This window comes from Grammomys surdaster, unplaced genomic scaffold (assembly GCF_004785775.1).
Source record: "Grammomys surdaster isolate TR1022 unplaced genomic scaffold, NIH_TR_1.0 61, whole genome shotgun sequence".
Lineage (NCBI taxonomy): Eukaryota > Metazoa > Chordata > Mammalia > Rodentia > Muridae > Grammomys > Grammomys surdaster.
This window is the reverse complement of record NW_021604563.1, coordinates 14,994,510-15,002,013: the sequence shown is the minus strand read 5'-3', so window position 1 is coordinate 15,002,013 and position 7,504 is coordinate 14,994,510.

Below are 7,504 nucleotides of genomic sequence, written 5' to 3'. Positions count from 1 at the left end.
ATGGTTGTCAAACTTCTTGATTTAAGAAGTCTCTGAACTGTTGACATTTAAGCAGGTAAAGGAGAAAACAGGGCACAAGGAAAACTTCCGTAGAACTCAACTCAATATCCTTGTTAAGATGTACTGATTTTCTTGTCTCTTTTGGATTTTTATACAAGTCTTTGTTAATTTTTCAGATTTCAACACATATTGTTTGTAACACTTTAAAACATTGTTCTCATTATTTTATATAGGAGCAGGTTTTCAGAAGTCCTTAATTGTCCATTTTTGCAATATTTGTAATCTTAAATCTATACGGTTAAGTTTTGCAAAATTGCATTTGGAATTTAAATGTTTTCAAAGCCCCCCATTATGACTCCCAATCCTCCAGTTTTGTGAACGGATTATATCTAATTAAGTTTTGGTCAAATAGAGTTTGGGTTCAACAGGAACCCCCAAACAATCTAGGCTATTGCCAAGCATATTGGTTGTTTTCTGCAAAATGATGGCACATACTATTGCAGAAAACAGCACTTACATAAATAACTCAGCGAACATGGTAAAGGTGAGTAAATGCCTACCTAGACCTTTTTGTCCTACATACTGGCATTCACATTATGGAAAGGTTCTCTGTAAGCTATCAAAGGAACCTAGGTACAAAGCCTTTGATATACAATGGTGAACTGCATACAAGATCCACTAGTGCAATAACGGCACAAAACTTGTGGGCTGAGACAACCAATATCTGCTGAGGACCAGCCTCTGCTTGGAGAGGGGTTCTGAGGAATGGGAATGTGGGAGTGGTGAAATAAACCACTCAAAGTCAAATCTTTGGCCCAAGCTGGTGGCCTATGTTCTGCCTGAGACAACTTTCCGCATTAATTTTTCTCTGTTCTGCTCTCTGGAGATCTCCAGACAGCTCTCTCTATTTTCTGCTGGAGACAGTTCTTTGAACAGTTCTCTTGTTATTCTAAAAAATTCTCTGAATAACTCATTTCTTATAGGTCTTAGGCCCAGGCTTTTATTTTACACACAAATCCAGTCATTTATCCCAGGCTTCCTTTTGATTATCTTATGAATCAGCATCCCTTAACCCCAGCCACTTAATTCTTAGGAGATAGCAAGCACAGGTTTCCCTTTAACATTCCAAAAGAATTGAGTGATCAGCTCGCCTCTGTCAAACTCTGACTTTAGTTAAACTAGCTGGGTGGGACCCCATCCTGAAATTACCATTTCTACATCTAAGACTAAACTTACTCTGTTCCAATCCAACTCTGAACTCAGGAATCTGTCTTCCCTGTAAGCACAAAGAAAAATCTAAGCTGGGTGGGGTCTCCTGCAATTACCACTCTGGAAATCTCTTTATTTCCTTCCTTAGTTTCTTCTGACAACTTGGTTCATAGGAAAGCTGCTTTCGCTCATTTAAATTTGTGAAGCCTCTCATACAGGTTTATTACTGCTTTAAGGGCTGTCCTAAAGATCCCAGTGCTACCATTTGCTGAAAAATTAGCCAAACCTTTGCCTCTAGGACTCATGCTGTCTCTGGTTCTCATGGACTTATTTCCATTTGCAGAGAGGACATTCCTCAAAACTGGAATAGAAAATACATACATTATTATGCAAACAAGTGTTACACCCAGAGCAGCCATTGATACTCTTGGAGGCCCACACCTGTTGTCCCAGGGGTAGGAACCTTGTCATTCTTTCCCTACTTAGCCCATCCCTGATCCAAGGTATATCTGAATGGGTTTAAGGCCAACTCAATAATTACTCTGGAGGCCAAGTACTTGAAACTAGATAGACCAGGATCCTAGGAGAAAACTAAATGTGGCTCTTAAGCTAGAGGTGTACAACAAATGGCAACTTGTGCCATTCTGCCATACTTATAGATCAATATCCTACTCACTCAGCCATCATCATAGATACTTCTTCCAGTAGTAGATGGTAACAGACACAAAGAGACACCACTGGACAATGTGGAACATGGGGATTCAAACTCTTGAAGACTTCTCTATTGGGTCACTTGGCAGATGATAATTGCTTTACCAAGGGCTCCATGTTTGTGAATTTAGTGTATTTGGTGGATGATACTGAATTAAGGACAAAAATCAAATTTCAGGCATTAAAGTAGAACTACCCTTTGAAGAGATCAAGAAACTCTCACAGAACAAAATAGCTTACATTAGTGAAATACTTCAGATTTTGTTAGTATAAAAATATCAGTTTATATAAGATTCTTCACAGTGCAAAAACAGTCTCTCAAAAGCTATATCAGATCCAGGACAGCCAGGGCTGCACAGAGAGACCCTGTCTTAAAAAAACAGAACAAAAGAAAACAAAACAAAAAACTATATCAGAAGATGAGCAGTTAAGAGTACTTGCTCCACTTAAAGTGGACCAGGGTTCAATTCCCAGCACACACACAATAGCACAAAATTACCTGTAACTCCAATTGTAGGAGACTTATTCCACTCTTCTGGCTTCTGTGGTTCACATGTATACATTCAGGCAAAACAATCCATGAATTCCCTATCGTTGATGATAATAACACTTACTTCAGACATAATATTCAGCGATCATAAACTGGATCTTACTTGGAAGCTTTCTCCCTGAGAAATAGTTTTCAAGGTACTGGACATTGCTAACCAGGCAATCAGTCAATAGTCTTATCCAACTGTACTGCCTATGAAAACATGGAAATCTTGAAAAATTATATATGAGAACAATAGAGACCTACATATATCAGATTTGGATTTAAGACTTTCTCAAGGAGAGGAAATGCTTACTGCAAACTTACCAACTACACAGAGCTGGTGAAGTCATAGATTTTAGAGGAGAATATACTACTGATACTTTAAGAAATAAGCATAATTCCTGAGTACATTCCAAAAATTTATCCATATACCCATAGATAGTTCTTATTTCTCATTAAAGAAACTACTCTGTAAGAGCAGATAGACCATTATAGAAAACAACTGATCAAAACTCAGAGAACATGTGATTTGTAGAGTCCCCAGTCCAAACTTACAGATCTATGATAAAACTCTTATACCTAAGGCTCAGAGAACATAGAAGGAGGGGACTGAAATTTTCTGAGGAACAAAGAAAAGCTGCTGTAAGAATGTATCTCCTGGAAAAGATGGCATGAGGTCCATGAAAATGAATGGAAATCTGCAATTGACAGGGCTGAGGAGGTGGGGTGGAGCATCTCCAGGATGAGACAGAGGCCTGGGATAAGAGATGCTCCCAGGAATCAATAGGGCTGACCTTAGCTGTGTCTCACTACATTGAAGATATGGAACCTAAAGAGGCTACCTCCTGTACCCAGGTAGAAACCCCAGCACAGCGATAGACACACCAATCCTACCACAAAACTTTCAACCCAAAATTTATCCTGTCTACAAGAAATGTAGGCACAATAGATTGAGCAGAGGCTGAGGGAATGATACTCTGTTATGTTTGTGGACAAGAGCATGTTTTCCTCTGAGGGGCTCCACTCAGCAGCTGACTCAGAGGGATCCAGACAGCCACAGCTAAACAGTAGATGGAGTTTGGGGACTTTTATGGAAGAGTAGGAGGAGGGATTGCAGGCCCCAAAGGTGATAGGAACTCCACAGGAAGACCAACAGAGTCAGCTAACCTAGATCCTTGGGTGAACCACCAACGAAAGAGTATAAACGGGATGGACCTAGGCCTACCCACTCATATACAGCAGATGTGCAGCTTGGCCTTCATGTAGGTCCTGAACAACTAGAACCAGGGCTATCCCAAAAGCTGTTACCTGTATGTGGGATACATTCCACAAGCTGGGCTGCCTTGTTTGGCCACGGTGGGAGAGGAAGCCCATAGCTGTCCAGATACTTGAAGTTCCAGGGTAAGAGGGGGCGGAGGGGAGATATACAGGGGAGACCCCACAGGCTCAGAGAAGAAGGGGAGTGGGAGTGGGCAAAGGATTGTGGGAGGAGGTGACAGTGATGGAAGCAATGAGTAGGTCATGAAGTAAACAACAACACAAAAGGTATCTACTGGAAATGATAAGGAAGCTTCACCAATGATATCTCAACCACATGGCCTGAAAAAGTGCAAAACCAATGTTTATGCTAAAAAGAAAGGGGAGAAATTTCATGAGGCTCCACCCATAGATGAAGAACTATATACCTATATATAGTCCCTGTCTTTCTCAGGGACATGACCCTAATTGATAATCCAATACCAAGTTATCAGCCTTGAAAATGTATATATAAGTAATATTAAACTGACCGAGCAATCCGTACTTGTGTGTGTGTGTGTGTGTGTGTGTGTGTGTGTGTGTAATGGCTTCTGTCAGGAGTATAGGTGGGGGAAAGACTCAATTTTCTTTAAGGGGTTAGTCATTGGTAGTTTGAGCAAGCTACAGCATAAATTGTACTTTTTTATTATTTCAAGGTGAAGGGTCACAAGAATGGAGGAATGGACATGGGAGAACTAAGAAGTGAGTATGATCAAGGTTCATGATATGAAGTTCCCAAATAATCAATACAAATACTATGAAAAGAAAAAAATCAGTATCTTGAGAAGAAACAAAGGGGTACATGAGAGAGATTGGAGGGAATAAAGGAAAATGGAAAATTAATTAATTATATTTTAATTTTTAAAAATCCTTTTAAATAAAAATATAACAAAATCAAAACAACGTTGTAATAGTCATGATACAATTTAAGACTTTTAGTTTTTCTTTACACAAGATTTAATGACAAGCTAATTGCTAGAATTAGTTATTCAGATATATACTTTCCTGAGTATAGAACAGTGGAATACAGAGATTAGCAGTTGACAAGAAGTAAATAATTTTTTCATTTTGTTTCTGAAACACTATAAATGAATTTTAATAGGCACATGGGAAAAGTAATAGTTCTAAAAGCAGAAATTTATTAGAATATTTTCCTGAACAGAATAGATGTTGAGCATATTTATATTATATTTTACTTACATTTTAATTCACATTTTCTTTAGTGAGAAAAAAACTGTGACTCAAATATGTTAAGTTACTCTAATGAGAGAGCCCTGTAAAGGGTTGGTATCATATTAGTAATGATGACTAGTCTTTCTTCATATTTATTTCTATTCCTTAGTAAGTAGCCTAATTAATGATGTAGTCACCAGTAATAGGTAATTGTAAAATTTTATTTGGTCACATAAATATATCATTTTGAAAGACTTATATTGATAGTTGTTTTTCCAAGAATATATGTATCCAAATATCACTGCTTAATTTGCTAGCAATAGCAATGATTGGAGATGATACAGATACATACTATTGTTACAAAAGCTTTGATGTTTAATGGACAGAAGTAGGTATCATTTAAGTATTCTTCCCAACTCTCTTTTCATAGTATAGAGATTGGTAGATTAAATCAATTTCGGTTCTTTTAGCCTTCTCAATCAAATCTTATGAAATAATTCAAAATATTTCTATCATTTATTATAGATAGAAAGTTTTTTTTCATAATGAAATGTGTGTAATGAAGCAAATAATTTTCTAAGAAAGGGCAAATATAAAATCATGAATTTGTTATATTTATGTATTTGATATTCCTGAAGCAATTTATCCAATCTATGGACTATGGTTTTAAAGATAATGAAGTAAAAGAAAATATGGGAATAAAGAGAATGACTGGATTAAAAAAAACACAGAAAATGTGCAGGCACTTCAAAACAGATCTCTAATTCCTGTGGAAAACTCATGGTAGGTGCTTTCAACTTTAGGAAATGCCATTGCAAAGGACTTAGTGTCCATTGCTGCCTATCCATGTGTAGTAAATGAAAATGACCATTAGTGTGTAGTCCAGCAATCTTGTTAGCAGTCTGATATCCTTTATTTAAGACAGAACCATATGACATTGGTCCACATGTTCAGACTTATAAATTACTTGAATTGAAACAATTGATAACATATTTATATGACTTTTTTTCTTTTAAGAATTCCCTTCTTAAATTGTCTCATTTGTGTTCTTCACACTTTTTAATTTTGGGTTAGTTGGAGGCACGCAGCAAGTGGAGTGACTATTAGACATGTAAATGAAGAGGATTCACTTCCTACTCTGGAATGAGATTAGACAGTTATTGGAACAGCACATTGAATAAATAAATACTTAGTATAATGAATTCTCTAAGAGATGTACCAAAAACACACAGAAACAAAGACAGAATCACCTTCATGTAAATGTGGAGAAAGGAAATATTATTTTCAAGTATGCTATAATTTGCACATATTAGTATCTTTGCTGATATAATTGAGTACTGGAGGAAATGTTTCTATCTTTATTCATTTTTCTTTACTTATATGTACAAGTATTTGTGTCATTTACTAGATTTCAGTTATGAAAAAGATAATTGGCTTGATTAACTTTATAATAATGACATTCTCATTATTGAAGAAAGATTTGTTTTTGCCATATAAATTAAACCTCATAAAAGGACTGTAATAACCTTAAGTATGGTATTATAAATTATTTCCTGACAAAGTTACATATTTACTTCTTTAATAACTCACAAGTCAATAGACAATTTACCAAATGTACAAATTTACAGCTCTGTTATCCTTTCAGGCATAAGAATTAGAATTAGTGCATGCAAGTAATTTAGTTTATTGTAGTTGGCAATTATTCCTGTTTAGCTATGACTGTGTTACATCTTCATAGAGTCTCAAATCTAGACTGCTAAGTTTATTTTAATTATTTCTCCAATCAGCTCCAAAGCCTTTTATGAAATCAGTAAATAACAGAAAAACTAAAATGTGTGTTGATAAAAATTTAAAAAAACACATAACAACAACACAAAATTCAATGATAGAATTTGAAATCCACCAAAAAAATAGACAGATATGACAAAATACATTTGGTGGCAAAATATGACCCAAATTAATTTGTGACCACATCTATATACTTGTACTTAGTAGAAATATTTATGTACTTTGTGGGAAATATATTATTATTTTATTATAATTGTTCCTAATGGTTATAGGTTAACATATGGAATGTATCTGCTGTTTCATTGCCCTAGTTTTGTAATATATCTAGATGTTAGTAAATGAAAATATATAATGCTATTTTTATATAATGTGATTCCTAATATTTAGTGTAAAATATGTTTCTGCATGAAATTCTTAGATGGATCCCCCATTAACATATCTGCAAAACATTAATTTCCCATTCAAAAATTTCCCTACAATCCTCCTCATGTATTTTCACCTTGTATGTCAGTCTTCTATGCTTCATGAAGATTTGAAATTTATGCTTAGGCCTGCAACTACGTGTCTTTTAATCAGAGCACTTGAGCATGGAACATGAGGGCAGGCAAATCAGAAATTCAATATAGCAGCAATAGTAGAATAAGATACTTATATTTCACATGCACTTTTATCTATGGTATATGACCTCTCCAAAAATAGTTGGTTTTTTATCATTGTTTGATATCTAATAAAGTAATTGTCAAAAACCAAATACTTAGCACACTTTTTTTGACATATACAATTACATTTATTTTT